At 41.5% G+C, this 18543-nt stretch overlaps 1 long non-coding RNA gene across 1 annotated transcript; it reads right to left on the minus strand.

Moving 5' to 3' along the window:
* Positions 1-389: 389 nt before the first annotated feature.
* Positions 390-1603, minus strand: LOC113053795 (uncharacterized). The gene is made up of 3 exons (XR_003277319.1): positions 1542-1603; positions 795-1424; positions 390-690 (listed from the first exon to the last, which is right to left on the minus strand). It is a non-coding gene; the product is annotated as an uncharacterized LOC113053795 (long non-coding RNA).
* Between the last annotated feature and the right edge of the window lie 16940 nt (positions 1604-18543).

Here is an 18543-nt window from a genome sequence, read left to right on the forward strand (position 1 = left end):
TAGTGGTGCAGATCTAGCCTCAGTTCAGCAGGAGACAGAAACGGTCAACACAGGGGTCGTCAGACCTAAGACAGGGGTCACACACATCCAGATACAAACATCACCCACTTTAATGTCAGGCTGGTCTCCTATGAGGAACGACTGGCTTTTGGGAGATGATTTTCCACCTTTGAACCCTCCTGTACAGGCCCCTGTACAGGCCCCTATACAGGCCCCTATACAGTCTCCTAAGGGGAAAAGAGCGGAAAAGAAAAAAACACCTGACAGAACAGAGACCAAAAACTCCACCAGTCGTTACAGAACAAGCTGAGAAAAATCTCTTAGTGAGTTTTGATGATGATGATGAGGAGGAGGATCAGTTAACTCCTGCACAGGGAGATAGACTGGATGATTTAGATGAGTTTATGGGTCAGCTGTCACAGGAACTTTTCTCTCCTTTTGCCCCCTCTGAGGCTGAGGCCCCGATAACCACAGGCCTGCCTTCTCTGGTCTCCATTGTAGCCAGTGCAGTACATAGAGTAAATCCTCTAATGGACACAGCTGAGAGTGCCCAGATCTTCCAAAATCCGTCAGGGTCACCAAATCTCTCAGACTTTGATTTCTCAGAATATTCTGTGACATCTCTTCAACCAGGGGCTCCTCAGGAGACAGAGAGGGGGGAAACTTCCAAAAAAATGGAAAAAATTATCTCTGAAACAGAAAAAAACAGACAAGCAGAGAAAATAAGTAAAACAGTTGAAACCTCTGTAGCCGACACTCAGGGTCAAAGGGCACTACGTAGGCCATACACGCACCTTAGAACTAACAAGAAGTTCAATGAGTGGAAACTGGCACTCAAAGAGAAACACGTGGTCATCGGGGACTCCAATTTGAGCAGGATTCCCGCTTTTGACATTCCTGATTTACAGATTGACAGTTTTCCAGGGGCTAAATTGCAGCACGCTGCCAATCTGATAGAAAAAGCCACAGTAGACACAAAAGTAGAAAAAATAGTCTTGGCATTCGGCCTGAATAACCGCACACAAAGATTACGCATCTCAGCGATGAGAGAGTGTGCCACATTGAGTCAGGTGGCACAAGAGAGACTGCCAGAGGCCCAACTGTGGATCCCCCTGATCAATATCCCTCAATCTCTCCCAGAAGGAGAAAAAATATTTTTAGATGAATTGAACAATTACACAGAGGAAAATTATTCCTTCATCCCCCTCCTGCCAGAGGAACAGTTTCAGGTAGAGAGTGACGGCCTGCACTGGACTGCAGAGACAGCCAGGAACATGTTGGAACACTGGGCACGATATTTAAACTTGTAGTGAGTGAACACCCGAGAAAGGGTGCACATAGGCTTGTTGTGAATCTTTCCAAACACTTTACTCTCTCTCCCTCACAGTCATCCCTGCTCATGAAAGGCCTCACATTTATTCCGCCTGTTCAAAAGATGAAAGATTTCAAACATCAGCTTAGATTAGATTTACAAAAATATCATAGAAGAATAAAATTATAAGTTTTTTATGAGGGCAAAAAGACTAAAAAACAAAGATTACCTTTCACACACAATTCAGATTGGACTCCGGCCTTGAGCAGACTTCCCAAACAAGTAGGCCAGCTGATCACAGCAGATGAGTATGCTTATAAGAACTTGAATTGGAGCTTGAAACCAAGGCCCAACCTCCAGAGAGAGGAACTGAGAGCCTTAAATACACTAAAAAACCTCAGAGAAATTGTTATTAAACCTGCTGACAAGGGACATGCCATTGTCATCATGGATAGAGAGCAATATGTCTGGGAGGAAGAGAGACAAGTTAACATCAGTGACCACTACAAACCCTTAGAAAAACCCATTTATTTTGAATTTTTTTGAAAATCTTGGAACAGATGTATGACAAGGGTATCATTAACTCAAAACAGAGGGATTATTTAAGCGGCAGTGGTACTCCTCGAATGAGAAGATTTTATTTATTGCCAAAGATTCACAAGGAGCCTGAAAAATGGAGCATTCCACACGAGATTCCACCTGGCAGTTGAATACCCATCAGAGATCTATAACAATTAAATATACAATTGACCCCACAGAGGTCAACTTTCTAGATGTGGTGTCATATAAGGGACAGAAATTTGAAGAGACAGGACAGCTAGACCTTTGAGTGTATTTCAAAGAAACGGACACACATTCCTTACTGCACAAACACAGCTTCCATCCTAAACATACATTTAAAGGGATAGGAAAATCTCAATTACTCAGATTTCACAGGATATGCACAGAACATTCCTGTTTTATGGAAGCAACCAAAATTCTGCTCAGGGCCCTGAGGGACAGAGGATACTCAAGGTCCTTCTTAAGAAGGGCTCTGAAGACTTTTGAACTCCCCAGGACTCCAAGGGACCCTACAGAGGGTGAAAAGAACAAAATTATTTCATTAACATAGTTTTTTTTTTTTTTTTTTACTTTTTATTCATCAAAGTATCCTAAAAAAGTATCATATGTTCTGAAAAAATATTAAGCAGAAGAAATGTTTCCAACTTTGATAATGAATCATCATATTAGAATGATTTCTAAAGGATCATGTGATTATGATCCTAAAAATTCAGCTTTGCATCACAAAAATAAATGATAATTTAAAGTATAATAATTTTAAAAACAATTATTTTAAATTGTAATAATATATCACAATATAAAAAAAAAATCTGTATTTTTGATCAAATAAATGCAGGCTTGATGAGCAGAAGATAGTAATGTTTGCAAACTTTTGGTCTGTACTGTAGGTGCCGATCCACCATCTGGTCTGGATACGTACTGGATCCGGGTGACTGCAGTGACCATCTGATCTGGATAAAGACTGGACCTGGTGACTACGGTGACCTCTGAATAAGAGAAAAGCAGACTAATATTAGCGTAGATGCCATTCTTCTAATTATGTAACAAGTACATCAGGTGTTATGGGAAGTGTTCCAGGTTCCGGTTTACCTTATTACTGTAGCCTAATTATTTTTTTTACAGATTTGGATATTAAGCTTATTATTATCTTATTAGTATGTTATGTGTAAGCCAGGTTAAAAAGATGGGTCATTAATCTAGATTTAGACCGCAAGAGTGGGTTTACATCCTGAACAATGTTAGGTTGGTTATTCCAGAGTTTAGGCCCCAAATAGGAAAAGGATCAGCCACCCGCAGTTGATTGTGATATTCTAGGTATTGTCAAATTGCTTGAGTTTTGAGAACACAGAGGACGTGGAGGATCATAATGTAACAGGAGCTCATTCAAATACTGAGGTGTTAAACCATTCATGTAATTTATAAGTAATAAGAAATATTTTAAAAATTATACTGTGTTTGATATGGAGCCAGTTTGATATGCAGTGTTGACAGGACCGGGCTAATATGGTTATACTTCCTGGTTCTAGTAAGAACTCTTGCTGCTGGACTTTGGACTAGTTTGTTTACAAAGCGTGCAGAACAACCACCCAATAAAGCATTACAATAATCTAACCTTGAGGTCATAAATGCATAGATTAACATTTCTGCATTTGACACTGATAGCATAGGCCATAATTTAGATATACTTTTGAGATGGAAAATGCAGTTTTACAAAGATAGAAATGTGGCTTTCTATGGAAAGATTGCTATCAGTAGCACACCTAGGTTCCTAACTGAAGACGAAAAATTGACAGAGCAGCCATCAAGTCTTAGACAGTGTTATATATTAATACATGCAGAGTGTATAGGTCCTATAATTAACAACTCTGATTTTTCAGAATTTAGCGGTAAGAAATTACATGTCATCCAGTTTTTTATATTGACTATGTATTCCGTTAGTTTTTCAAATTGGTGTGATTCACCAGGCCATGAAGAAATATAGAGCTGAGTATCATTAGCATAACAGTGAAAGCTAACATCATGTTTCCTTATGATATCTCCCAAGGGTAACATATAAAGCGTGAAGAGTAGCGGCCCTAGTATTGAACCTTGAGGTACTGCATACTGCACTTGTGATCGATATGATACCTCTTCATTCACTGCTACGAATTGATGGCGGTCATATAAGTAAGATTTAATCCATGCTAATGCACTTCCATTAATGCCAACAAAGTGTTCAAGTCTATGCAAGAGAATGTTGTGATCAATAGCGTCAAACGCAGCACTAAGAGCCAATAGAACTAATAAGGAATATAATTGTAGGGCTACTACCTTTTCTAGTATATTGGACAGTAAAGGGAGATTCGAGATATTTGGGGTCAAGTTGTGGTTTTTTGATGAGAGGCTTAATAACAGCCAGTTTGAAGGTTTTGGGGACATATCCTAAAGACAATGAGGAATTAATAATAGTCAGAAGGGGTTCTATGACTTCTAGAAGCACTTCTTTTAGGAGCTTAGATGGCATAAGGTCTAACATACATGTTGTTGGTTTAGATGATTTAACAAGTTTATACAATTCTCCCTCTCCTATAGTAGAGAATGAGTGGAACTGTTCCTCGGGGGGCCTATAGTGCACTGTCTGATGCAATACTGTAGCTGACCGCTAAATGGTTACAATTTTATCTCTAATAGTATCGATTTTAGAAGTAGTTCATAAAGTCATTACTGCTGTGATGTTGGGAAATGTCAACACTTATTGAGGCTTCATTTCACATTAATTTAGCCACTGTATTGAATAAACACCTGTGGTTATGTTTGTTTTCTTCTAAAAGAGAAGGAAAAGCACTTAACAAAGAGATCCTCACTGTATCGGCATCTCAGTTACAGTTACTACAGTTACTGTGTTTAAATAATGCCATAGAACATTAGTGTTTGAGCCTCATCATTGAGTGACGCACAGGCTCCACTCTCCAGCACAATTGTGACCCACAAAACTACATTAACAGATCTCTCTTGTGCAAAATAATACAGTTCACTTACATAATTACTCTCTTTATAGATAACACCCGCTGTTGTTATTTTTCTTATTTGAGCATAAAATAACTGCTTTCTCAAAAACTTTTCTTTTTCATGATTGTGTAACATGATTGCACAATGGTATCATGCTGCAGTTGCTATTCCTTGGAACTCTCTTACTTTAATGGGTGTGCCACATATTTTTCACTCTCATGAAATAAATTAAAGTGCAAATTGTGCAACTTTACAGGTTACAACAGAACAGTGAACAGATCAGATAATACAACTCAAATAGGCTACAACAACAACAAAAAAGACATTTCAAACAACTGTTCAGCAATTAAGAACTCTTTTATATTCGTTTTTTTTTTCTGTGCAAAAAAAAAAGCTTTGTACCAAAAGTGATTACAGCTAACCAGTGAAAATGTGTGTGCAATTTAACAAAATTACCTCAAAAACCAGGAAATTAAATACCTTGTAGGCAAGACAACGATCCTGAGGGAGAGTGGAACTCCCAAAGTATATGTATCTATGTATAAATATATACATTGCAGGACAAAATATTAGAATAATTTACAGATGTTGCTCCTATGGAAAGAAATTGCTACTTTTATTCACTAAAGTGGCATTCAACTGATCACAATGTATTGTCAGGAAATTAGTAATGTGAAACATTACTATTTCAATTTGAAATCAATAGGTGTCTTGTCAGGCACTTCTTACACACCTTACAGTCTAGTTGATTACACAAATGCTCAATTTATTTATTTATTTATTTAAAGTTTATTTAACAGGGACCATACAAGCAAACATAGTTACAATACGAAGCCTGTAACTGATGTGCAGCATATAGAGTTTATAGCTAGTGCTAATTTTCAACTCCTATCCCTGGTTGGGCATTTCGAAGAACATTATGAAACAAATACATACCTAAAAACAAGAAATACTACAAAACTATGTATATATAGATATACACATATTTACACATACACACACATACATACATACATAATCATACACAATTATAACAACAATTAAAAATGTATACAATTTTGATTTGTCTTTAGCCACAGCTTAATCCTGGAAGTGAACTTTTTGAAGTCAGATATGGCCTTAATATCAGATGGTAAAGCATTTCATAGCCTACAGCTCTTAACAAAAAAGGCAGTCTGTGCAAAGCTTGTCCTACAATATGGTATTGTACAGTTATGATTTGTACTAGTTCTAGAAACTCTTTGGGTGTTCTGTATTTGAATAAATTTACTAAAAGGCTCAGGTGCTAAATTATTAATACACTTGAAGATTAATTTTAGGAAACATAAATTACTAAAGCTTTCAAAGCTTAATATTTTATATTTCTCCAGTATGTAACAGTGATGATAGCGGATTGGCTTTTTATCCATAATTCTTATTGCTCGATTGTAAAGTGAACCAATGTGTTTTGTTGCAGACGGAGCTGCTTGCCCCCAAACTGTCATGCAGTATGAAATATGTGAAAACACCATAGCATGCATGTACAGTAGGGCAGCCTGATTTGGTATATAGTGTCTGATTAATTTAAAACAGTTGAGATTTCTTTGTATTGTTTTAGAGATTTTCTTGATATGTTTAGTAAAATTAAGTAGAGGATCTGTAACCTGTCCAAGGTATGTGAATTCTGTTACAGATTGATTTTTTTTTCATTTTGCAAGTTAATTTGAAATCTCCTCTCCTTGAACTGTCACCTTATCGCGGTGCAGAGGTTTGAGTACCCGAATGATCCTGGGAGCTCATTGCCTGGGGCTATATGCTCCTGGTAGGGTCTCCCAAGGCAAACAGGTCCTTGGTGACGGGCCAGACTAAGAACAGTTCACAAACCCCTTATGTTAACATTTAAATCAAGGACCGTGATGTCACCCGGCATGGCGCAGCCAGGGCCCCACCCTGGAGCCAAGCCCGGGGTTGGGGCTAGTATGCGAGTGCATGGGGGCCGGGCCTTCCCCCATGGGGTCCGGCTGGGCTCAGCCCGAAGTAGTGATGTGGGGCCGCCCTCCTGTGGGCTCACCACCTGCAGGAGGGAGCATAAGGGGCCGGTGCAAAGTGGATCAGGTGACAGTCATAGACGAGACTCGATCTCTGAACACGGAATCTGGCTCTAGGTACATGGAATGTCACCTCGTTGGTGGGGAAGGAGCCTGAGCTTGTGCGGGAGGTCGAGAGGTACCGACTAGAGATAGTCGGGCTCACCTCCACTAACAGCTTGGGCTCTGGAACCACACTTCTTGAGAGAGGCTGGACTCTCTACCACTCTGGAGTTGCCCATGGTGAGAGGCGGGGGGCTGGAGTGGGTTTCCTAATAGCCCCCCAGCTCAGCCGCCATGTGTTGGAGTTCACCCCGGTGAACGAGAGGGTCGCTTCCCTGCGCCTTCGAGTCAGGGATAGGTCTCTCACTGTCGTTTGTGCCTTTGTGTTTACAGAGCATCAACGGAGTTGTGCAAGTGTTTTTGTTTGTTCCCTGCATTTCGAAGATGCTTGTTTTACAAACAAGGCCCAGTTTGACGCCGGATTTGCACATCGTTTATTTCTTAAGGAAATGCAGTCCCAATGAAAAAGGGTCACGATCGTGTGTTGGAACCGCATGCTGTGAGTAAAACTGCTTAAAATATCTCTGCCTCCTTGTTAGTGTGTCCGCCTCCCATGCCGGAGACCCGGGTTCGAGCCCCGCTCGGAGCGAGTCGTTGCTGCTGCTGCTCTCGTTCAGTTTCAGCCTCGGGATCTGATTCTGGATCATAAATAAACGGCTGAATCTGACTGTTAGCCATGGTTTGTTTTGGATGATGGTTTTTTTTTTCCTCACGGTAATGTCACAGCTTCTAAACGCTCTCAACGCAAAAGCTTACTCGCGCTCGTGATTCTTTAGCTCCGCCCACACGTCACGCCTCCAGCTGATATCTCAGATCATTATTTAGTTCTGTGCAAACTTCATATAACCAAAATTGTAAATTCTACTTCTTGTTACAAGTATCGAACAACCATCACTTCTACCACAAAAGACTGCTTTTTAAGTTATCTTCCTGATGTATCCAAATTCCTTAGCATGTCCAAATCCTCAGAACAACTTGATGATGTAACAGAAACTATGGACTCTCTCTTTTCTAGCACTTTAAATACAGTTGCTCCTTTACACTTAAGGAAGGTTAAGGAAAACAGTTTGACACCATGGTATAATGAGCATACTCGCACCCTAAAGAGAGCAGCCCGAAAAATGGAACGCAGCTGGAGGAAAACAAAACTAGAGGTATTTCGTATTGCTTGGCGGGAAAGTAACATATCCTACAGAAAAGAATTAAAAACTGGTAGATCTGATTACTTTTCTTCTCTTTTAGAAGAAAACAAAAATAACCCCAGGTATTTATTCAATACAGTGGCTAAATTAACAAAAAATAAAGCCTCAACAAGTGTTGACATTTCCCAACACCACAGCAGTAATGACTTTATGAACTACTTCTAAAATCAATACTATTAGAGATAAAATTGCAACCATTCAGCCGTCAGCTCCAGTATCACATCAGACAGTGCACTATAGACCCCCTGAGGAACAGTTCCACTCATTCTCTACTATAGGAGAGGAATAATTGTATAAACTTGTTAAATCATCTAAACCAACAACATGTATGTTAGACCCTATACCATCTAAGCTTCTAAAAGAGGTGTTTCCAGAAGTCATAGGTCCTCTTCTGACTATTATTAATTCCTCATTGCCATTAGGATATGTCCCCCAAACCTTCAAACTGGCTGTTATTAAGCCTCTCATAAAAAAACACAACTTGACCCCAAAAACTAGTTAATTATAGACCAATCTCGAATCTCCCTTTTCTGTCTAAAATATTAGAAAAGGTGGTATCCTCACAATTATATTCCTTCTTAGAGAAAAATGGTATATGTGAGGATTTCCAGTCAGGATTTAGACTGTATCATAGTACTGAGACTGCTCTCCTTAGAGTTACAAATGATCTGCTCTTATCATCTGATCGTGGGTGTATCTCTCTATTAGTTTTATTGGATCTTAGTGATGCGTTTGACGCAATTGATGACAGCATTCTTTTGCATAGACTTGAACACTTTGTTGGCATCAGTGGAAGTGCATTAGCATGGTTTAAATCGTACTTACAGTATTGTTCAAAATAATAGCAGTACAATGTGACTAACCAGAATAATCAAGGTTTTCAGTATATTTTTTATTGCTACGTGGCAAACAAGTTACCAGTAGGTTCAGTAGATTGTCAGAAAACAAACAAGACCCAGCATTCATGATATGCACGCTCTTAAGGCTGTGCAATTGGGCAATTAGTTGAAAGGGGTGTGTTCAAAAAAATAGCAGTGTCTACCTTTGACTGTACAAACTCAAAACTATTTTGTACAAACATTATTTTTTTTTTCTGGGATTTAGCAATCCTGTGAATCACTAAACTAATATTTATTTGTATGACCACAGTTTTTTAAAACTGCTTGACATCTGTGTGGCATGGAGTCAACCAACTTGTGGCACCTCTCAGCTGTTATTCCACTCCATGATTCTTTAACAACATTCCACAATTCATTCACATTTCTTGGTTTTGCTTCAGAAACAGCATTTTTGATATCACCCCACAAGTTCTCAATTGGATTAAGGTCTGGAGATTGGGCTGGCCACTCCATAACATTAATTTTGTTGGTTTGGAACCAAGACTTTGCCCGTTTACTAGTGTGTTTTGGGTCATTGTCTTGTTGAAACAACCATTTCAAGGGCATGTCCTCTTCAGCATAGGGCAACATGACCTCTTCAAGTATTTTAACATATGCAAACTGATCCATGATCCCTGGTATGCGATAAATAGGCCCAACACCATAGTAGGAGAAACATGCCCATATCATGATGCTTGCACCTCCATGCTTCACTGTCTTCACTGTGTACTGTGGCTTGAATTCAGAGTTTGGGGGTCGTCTCACAAACTGCCTGTGGCCCTTGGACCCATCAGTCCACAAAATGTTCCTCCATTTCTCTTTAGGCCAGTTGATGTGTTCTTTGGCAAATTGTAACCTCTTCTGCACATGCCTTTTTTTTAACAGAGGGACTTTGCGGGGGATTCTTGAAAATAGATTAGCTTCACACAGACGTCTTCTAACTGTCACAGTACTTACAGGTAACTCCAGACTGTCTTTGATCATCCTGGAGGTGATCATTGGCTGAGCCTTTGCCATTCTGGTTATTCTTCTATCCATTTTGATGGTTGTCTTCCGTTTTCTTCCACGTCTCTCTGGTTTTGCTCTCCATTTTAAGGCATTGATGATCATTTTAGCTGAACAGCCTATCATTTTTTGCACCTCTTTATAGGTTTTCCCCTCTCTAATCAACTTTTTAATCAAAGTACGCTGTTCTTCTGAACAATGTCTTGAACGACCCATTTTCCTCAGCTTTCAAATGCATGTTCAACAAGTGTTGGCTTCATCCTTAAATAGGGGCCACCTGATTCACACCTGTTTCTTCACAAAATTGATGACCTCAGTGATTGAATGCCACACTGCTATTTTTTTTGAACACACCCCTTTCAACTAATTCAACTAATTGCCCAATTGCACAGCCTTAAGAGCGTGCATATCATGAATGCTGGGTCTCATTTGTTTTCTGAGAATCTACTGAACCTACTGGTAACTTGTTTGCCACGTAGCAATAAAAAAATATACGAAAAACTTTGATTATTCTGGTTAGTCACATTGTACTGCTATTATTTTGAACAATACTGTATATGACCGCCATCAGTTCGTAGCAGTGAATGAAGAAGTATCATATCGATCACAAGTGCAGTATGGAGTACCTCAAGACTCAGTACTAGGGCCGCTACTCTTCACGCTTTATATGTTACCCTTGGGAGATATCATCAGTAAACATGGTGTTAGCTTTCACTATAATGCTGATGATACTCAGCTCTATATTTCTTCACGGCCCGGTGAAACACACCAATTTGAAAAACTAATGGAATGCATAGTTGATATAAAAAATTGGATGACGAGTAATTTCTTATTGCTAAATTCAGAAAAAAACAGAGGTGTTAATTATAGGACCTAAAAACTCTGCTTGTAATAACCTAGAACACTCTCTAAGACTTGATGGTTGCTCTGTCAATTCTTCGTCATCAGTTAGGAACCTAGGTGTGCTATTTGATCGCAATCTTTCCTTAGAAAGCCACGTTCCTAGCATTTGTAAAACTAAAATTTTCCATCTCAAAAATATATCTAAATTACGGCCTATGCTCTCAATGTCAAATGCAGAAATGTTAATCCATGCATTTATTACTTCAAGGTTAGATTATTGTAATGCTTTATTGGGTGGTTTTTCTGCATGCTTAGTAAACAAACTACAGCTAGTCCAAAATGCAGCAGCAAGTGGTCACCGTGGCCACCAGATCCAGTCTGTATCCAGATCAGAGGGTCACTGCAGTCACCCGGATCCAGTACGTATCCAGACCACATGGTGGATCAGCACCTAGAAAGGACCTCTACATCCCTGAAAGACAGCGGTGACCAGGACAACTAGAGCCCCAGATACAGATCCCCTGTAAAGACCTTGTCTCAGAGGACCACCAGGACAATACCACAAGAAACAGATGATTCTTCTGCACAGTCTGACTTGGCTGCAGCCTGGAATTGAACTACTGGTTTCATCTGGTCAGAGGAGAACTGGCCCCCCAACTGAGCCTGATTTCTCCCAAGGTTTTTTCTCCATTCTGTCACCGATGGAGTTTTGGTTCCTTGCTGCTGTCGCCTCTGGCTTGCTTAGTTGGGGTCACTTCATCTACAGCGATATCATTGACTTGATTGCAAATAAATGCACAGACACTATTTAAACTGAACAGAGATGACATCACTGAATTCAATGATGAGCTGCCTTTAACTATCATTTTGCATTATTGAGACACCGTTTTCCAAATGAATGTTGTTCAGTGCTTTGACACAATGTATTTTGTTTAAAGTTCTATATAAATAAAGGTGATTGATTGATTGATTGACACTTGGGTGAAGAGAGGGGCTGAGCTGTCAACTGATCACCACCTGGTGGTGAGCTGGATCCAATGGCGGGGGAGGAAGCTGGACAGACTCTGCAGACCCAAACGTACTGTGAGGGTCTGTTGGAAACGTTTGGCCGAGCCCCCTGTCAGAGAGATCTTCAACTCCAACCTCTGGCAGAGCTTCGACCGGATCCCGAGGGAGTCTGGAGATTTTGAGTCCGAGTGGACCATGTTCTCCACCTCCATTGTCGCTGCGGCTGCTCGGAGCTGTGGCCGTAAGGTCTCCGGTGCCTGTCGAGGCGGCAATCCCCGAACCCGGTGATGGACACCACAAGTAAGGGATGCTGTCAAGCTGAAGAAGGAGTCCTATCAGGCCTGGATGGCTTGTGGGACTCCAGAGGCAGCTGACAGGTACCAGCAGGCCAAGCGGACTGCAGCCCGGGTAGTCGTGGAGGCAAAAAATCGGGCCTGGGAGGAGTTCGGTGAGGCCATGGAGAAAGGTTGGCCTCGAAGAGATTCTGGCAAACTGTTCGACGCCTCAGGAGGGGAAAGCAGTGCCCTACCAACACCGTTTACAGTGGAGATGGGCACCTGTTGACCTCAACTGGGGATATCGTCGGGCGGTGGAAGGAATACTTCGAGGATCTCCTCAATCCCACCGACTTGTGCTCCGTTGAGGAATCAGTGGCTGGGGACTCAGAGGAGCACTCGTCCATCACCCGGACTGAAGTCATCGAGGTAGTTAAAAAGCTCCTCGGTGGCAAGGCACCATGAGATCCGCCCAGAGTACCTCAAATCTCTGGATGTTGTGGGGCTGTCTTGGCTGACACGCCTCTGCAACAACGAATGGCGGTTGGGGACAGTACCCCTGGACTGGCAGACTGGGGTGGTGGTCCCTCTTTTCAAAAAGGGGGACCGGAGAGTGTGTTCCAACTATAGGGGGATCACACTTCTCAGCCTCCCCGGGAAAGTCTATGACAGGGTACTGGAGAGGAGAATTCGGCAGATAGTGGAACCTTGGATTCAGGAGGAACAGTGTGGTTTTCGTCCCGGTCGTGGAACATTGGACCAGATCTATACCCTTTCCAGGGTGCTGGAGGGTTCATGGGAGTTTGCCTAACCAGTCCACATGTGTTTTGTAGATTTGAAGAGGGCATTCGACCGTGTTCCTTGTGACATCCTGTGGAGGGTGCTCTGGGAGTATGGGGTCGGCGGCCCCCTACTTAGGGCTGTTTGGTCCCTGTACGACCAGAGCAAAAGCTTGGTTCGCATTGCCGGCAGTAAGTCAGACCTGTTCCCGGTGCATGTTGGACTCCGGCAGGGCTGCCCTTTTTCACCAGTTCTGTTCATAATTTTTATGGACAGAATTTCTAGGCACAGCCAAGGGCCATAGAGTGTCCGGTTTGGGGACCATATGATTTTGTCGCTGCTTTTTGCAAATGATGTTGTCGTGTTGGCCTCCTCAGACCAGGACCCTCAGCGTGCACTGGGACAGTTTGCAGCTGAGTGTGAATCGGCTGGGATGAGAATCAGCACCTCCAAGTCCGAGGCCATGGTTCTCAGTCAGAAAAGGGTGGATTGCCCACTTCAGGTTGGTGGAGAGTTCCTGCCTCAAGTGGAGGAGTTCAGGTATCTTGGAGTCTTGTTCACGAGTGAAGGATGGAACGTGAGATTGACAAGACGGATCGGTGCAGCTTCTGCAGTAATGCGGTCGCTGTACCGGTCTGTCGTGGTGAAGAAGGAGCTGAGCTGTAAGGCAAAGCTCTCGATTTACCGGTCAATCTAAGTTCCTACTCTCACCTATGGTCATGAGCTGTGGGTAATGACCGAAAGGACAAGATCCCGAATACAGGTGGCCGAAATGAGCATTCTCTGTCGGGTGGCTGGGCGCTCCCTTAGAGATAGGGTGAGAAGCTCGGCCACTCGGGAGGAGCTCAGAGTAGAGCTGTTGCTCCTCCACATCGAGAGGAGCCAGCTGAGGTTTATCGGGCATCTATTTCGGATGCCTCCTGGATGCCTTCCCAGGGAGGTGTTCCAGGCACGTCTCACCGAGAGGAGGCCCTGGGGAAGACCTAGGACACGCTGGAGGGACTATGTCTCCCGGCTGGCCTGGGAACGCCTCGGGGTCCCCCCAGAAGAGCTGGAAGAAGTGGCTAGGGAGAGGGAAGTCTGGGCGTCTCTGTTTAGACTGTTGACTCCGCAACCCGGCCCCAGATAAGTGGAAGATGATGGATGGATGGATGGATGGATGGAATTTAAAATCTTTTATTTAGATCAAGTTTCTTAATAGAAAAACACATGTAGCACCAACTGATTTTGATTGAGCCACTGTCCGACAACAGCCATACATGCAGAGAGAACATCAGCAGACATGCTGGACTGTTGTTAATGTATTACAGTATTAATGTATTAATTAGTGGGGTTAAGATCCATAATAGTCTTTTTTTTAAGACATCATGCACATCGACCCCTGTGACCCAGCATTCTACTGGCAAATGTTCAGTCTCTGGACAACAAGCTCTGCGAGTTGAAAGCACAGATCTCTTTATAAGAGAGACGAGGAACTGCTACATTATTTGCCTCACAGAAACATGGATGTCCGTGGAGATTTCAGACTCAACCATCGAACCTGTGGGGTCCGCAGTGCACAGAGCGGACAGATTGAAATACCTCTTAGGTAAAAGCAGAGGAGATGGTGTATGTTTTATGATCAAAGAATCCTGGTGTGTGTGTGTGTGTGTGGGGGGGGGGGGTCATGTGATGCCATGCAAGGGTCAGAAGTGTGAACTCTGGTCACTTTGCTTGTTTTCAATTATTTTTGTCTGTCATGAGCCATTGACGTTTGATACACTCTGTTTCATAACTGTTCTATAAAGACAATATGTAAAAGATTTAAAAATCCTCAGGCTCTGGAGACGTTTACATGCTCAAGCTGATACCTCTGACAGGGCCGCATACCAGGGACTCAAATTGCAGGGTACGGTGGGAGAAATTCCCAATTACAACTGTCCAGCATGTCTGTGATGCTGACGAAGGTTGTTACGGACTTAGAGGATCTTCCTGTAATACATCAATCAATTACGGCAATGGAGGTGAAATTCTCTGAGTTTGTTATGAGAACCGGGGACGTCCAGAAATGGATCGATTATCTGGAGTCATCAGAGAGGGAATTAGCCGCTAATCCGCTACAGACCAAGGCAGATTTGCAGTGCATTTGGAAAGGTGGAAAGCTTTGAGATTCATAATCGGCAAAACAACAGTCGAATTGTTGGAATTCCTGAAAACGAGGAAGGGTGAGATATGCAATTCCTAGATGAGCTCTTTGTGATTCTGCTCGAAATAACAGGCCATAAGCTTGAAATTGAGCAAGCTCACAGAGTTCCAGCTCGGAGATCCGCAGAGAGAGACAGGCCCTGACCAATTCTGGGCAAATTTCTGAGATCTTCCGATAACGATCTTTTGTTACGTGAGGCGAGGAGTAAAGGAAAGATTTCTTGGAAGGACCACAACATTTTCCTGTTCCCAGACTTTGCAAATTTGATTACAGAGAACAATGATCTATTCAAACAACACAATAAACACTTACACCACATAAGGTCGCTTTGCACTGATCTTTCCAGCCAAATTGAGCACAGATACTAAGGATTAACACTCCTTTGGGGCAGTATGTGGATGAATCTACACATTCTTTGTGTTTATTCTACCTATTGTCTGGAGTTTGTTTATAGATATTCTTCTGTTATATAATTCTTTCTCACAAAATTTGTATAGAAGCATCAGACTTTAGCAATTGATGGCAAAGTTGTCACGGGGGCTCTCATTGGAGTATATAAAAAATTTTAGTTTAGAAGGACGAAAGCCGGTTAGCACTGTTGTGTGTAGGGTTAATGCACATGTTTTTCTTTTTTTCTTTTTTTTGGTTCAGGGTTTAGTTTGAGGTTTGATTTTTACACAGTGTAAAAAAAAAAATCTGTAAACTTCACAGTAACTTACAGCATCTTGGTTGCCAGTGAGAATGATAATTGACAAAAGTTCTGTAAATCAGTAATTACACTTGCTATTAAAAAATAAAGCAAACTCTTGCATGCTGTAAAATTGTTTTGATGGTGTCTAAACATTTGCTTAACTTCTTACATTTGAGTCCACTAAAACAAATACTTCTTAACGTAAAACTGTCATCGCTTAATTTGTAATAATAAAACTACTTAACAATGACTCAAATCATTGTAGTTTATCATCAGCTATAGCACACATGTATGTGCTAAAGTACTTAACCCTTAAGGCGCCAGGGTTTTTTGGAAAAAATTTATTTTGACATTAAGATTTCAAAAGCTTGTGGCTTGAAAGGGCTTAAAGATAGAGATCTACTGTCAATTAGAAAAATGTTTGGCATTATCAAAAGTTTATGTGGGGTGTAAATATACTAATCGAATTTGCATATTATGACATCACCAGGGGCGGCTATCTCGAATTACATAATATTCAGGAAATATTAGATATTGAATTGATGTTTGAGCATGTTTGTGTGTGTGTGTGTTTTTATCCTCATTCCAAATTATCAGAAAAGAGGTCTGCCTCCCGTCTAGACCACATTAATTTTTCATTTCTACAGTCGGTGAGGCTTACCCATTCGATGACGTGAGTATTGAGCTCCCGTCGGATGTTGGTAAGAGTCTCACGGCTAGACAACTTTTTTCATCCTTTGGTCAATAAAGGCTTACCCATACAATGCCATCAGTACTGAGCTCCCACGGGATGCTGGCATGAGCCTCCAGGCCACAAACCCTTGCCTTTTCCTCCTACAGTCAGCGAGTCTTACCGGTTCGATGCCTTGAGTATTGAGCTCCCCTAACCCCTACAGCACACCAAATATGCATTATAATACTTCAGCTAATTATATGTAAGCGTGAACTCGTGAATCAGCGAACAACATTTGCAACACATCCTCGCAGTACAACTTTGTATTAGCCATCTGGCGATTTTCTCTCCTAATTCTCACCATTTAAACTCATGCTATGAAATTTATTGCTTCTGCATCAATGACATGAGAGCTCACTTGCTCTGCTATTTCCTCGAACACTTTGAACGGAATTAATGCATTATGTTGGTCTAGAATCAAAGTACTACATGTCTGCCATCTAGTGGAAGGGAATACAAATGAGATATTACACCATATAAGGAACTACGGTCTATTTTATTTAGGATGACGGCAAATTTGGTGCTTAACAAAGAGATCCTCACTGTATCGGCAACTCTATAGTGACGGAGTTTAAATAATTCCATAGAACATTAGTGTTTGCGGCTCATCATTGAGTGACGCACAGGCTCCACTCTCCAGCACAATGGCTGTCAGGGTTTGGCAAAGGAGGAACTCAAGTGCAGACAGGATTCTCAACACGAAGGGTTTATTAACAAAAAGGGAAAACAAAACCCACGGGGGGGGGGGGGGGGGACAGCTAGGGCGGAGACTAAACAACTTAACAGGACAGGATTGACATGAACAAACTCTTAAACACTAACTACAAACAAACACTCACGGTTAGACAAAGACTTCTCAAAGGGGGTTACAAGGATAAACTTCTCTCACAGGCTGACCAGTAGGAACACATATGTGGTACAATCTCAGTGAACAGTTTGAGGAAACAATGAACTGACGAAAGACAGAGCACACTAGGAGATCTAAATAGGGGAGCTAATTAAGACACGACAGGTGGCACAGATAGGACAATCACGGCAAGACTAGGATAACAAGGGGGGTGGGGCAAGGGAACGAGACAACACAAGCACATGGCCCAAAGACAAGGCCATGTGCTTGTACACAAAACACGGGTCTGTCATGATCCTGCCTCAAGACTAGGGAAAATCAAGGACACGAGGGCAGAATCATGACAATGGTGACCCACAAAACTAAATTAACAGATGTCTCTTTTGCAAAATAATGCAGTTCAGTTACATAATTACTCTCTTTATAGATAACACCCGCTGTTGTCATTTTTCTTATTTGAGCATAAAATAACTGCTTTCTCAAAAACTTTTCTTTTTCATGATTGTGTAACATGATTGCACAATGGTATCATGCTGCAGTTGCTATTCCTTGGAACTCTCTTACTTTAATGGGTGTGCCACATATTTTTCACTCTCATGAAATAAATTAAAGTGCAAATTGTGCAACTTTACAGGTTACAACAGAACAGTGAACAGATCAGGTAATACAACTCAAATAGGCTACAACATCAACAACAAAGACATTTCAAACAACTGTTCAGCAATTAAGAACACTTTTATATTCGGGGTTTTTTTTCTATGCAAAAAAAGCTTTGTACCAAAAGCGATTACAACTAACCAGTGAAAATGTGTGTGCAATTTAACAAAATTACCTCAAAAACCAGGAAATTAAATACCTTGTAGGCAAGACAACGATCCTGAGGGAGAGTGGAACGCCCAAAGTATATGTATCTATGTATAAATATTTACATTGCAGGACAAAAGATTAGAATTATTTACAGATGTTGCTCCTATGGAAAGAAATTGCTACTTTTATTCACTAAAGTGGCATTCAACTGATCACAATGTATTGTCAGGAAATTAGTAATGTGAAACATTACTATTTCAATTTGAAATCAATAGGTGTCTTGTCAGGCACTTCTTACA

The sequence above is a fragment of the Carassius auratus genome, chromosome 34 (assembly GCF_003368295.1).
Source record: "Carassius auratus strain Wakin chromosome 34, ASM336829v1, whole genome shotgun sequence".
NCBI classification, from domain to species: Eukaryota; Metazoa; Chordata; class Actinopteri; order Cypriniformes; family Cyprinidae; genus Carassius; species Carassius auratus.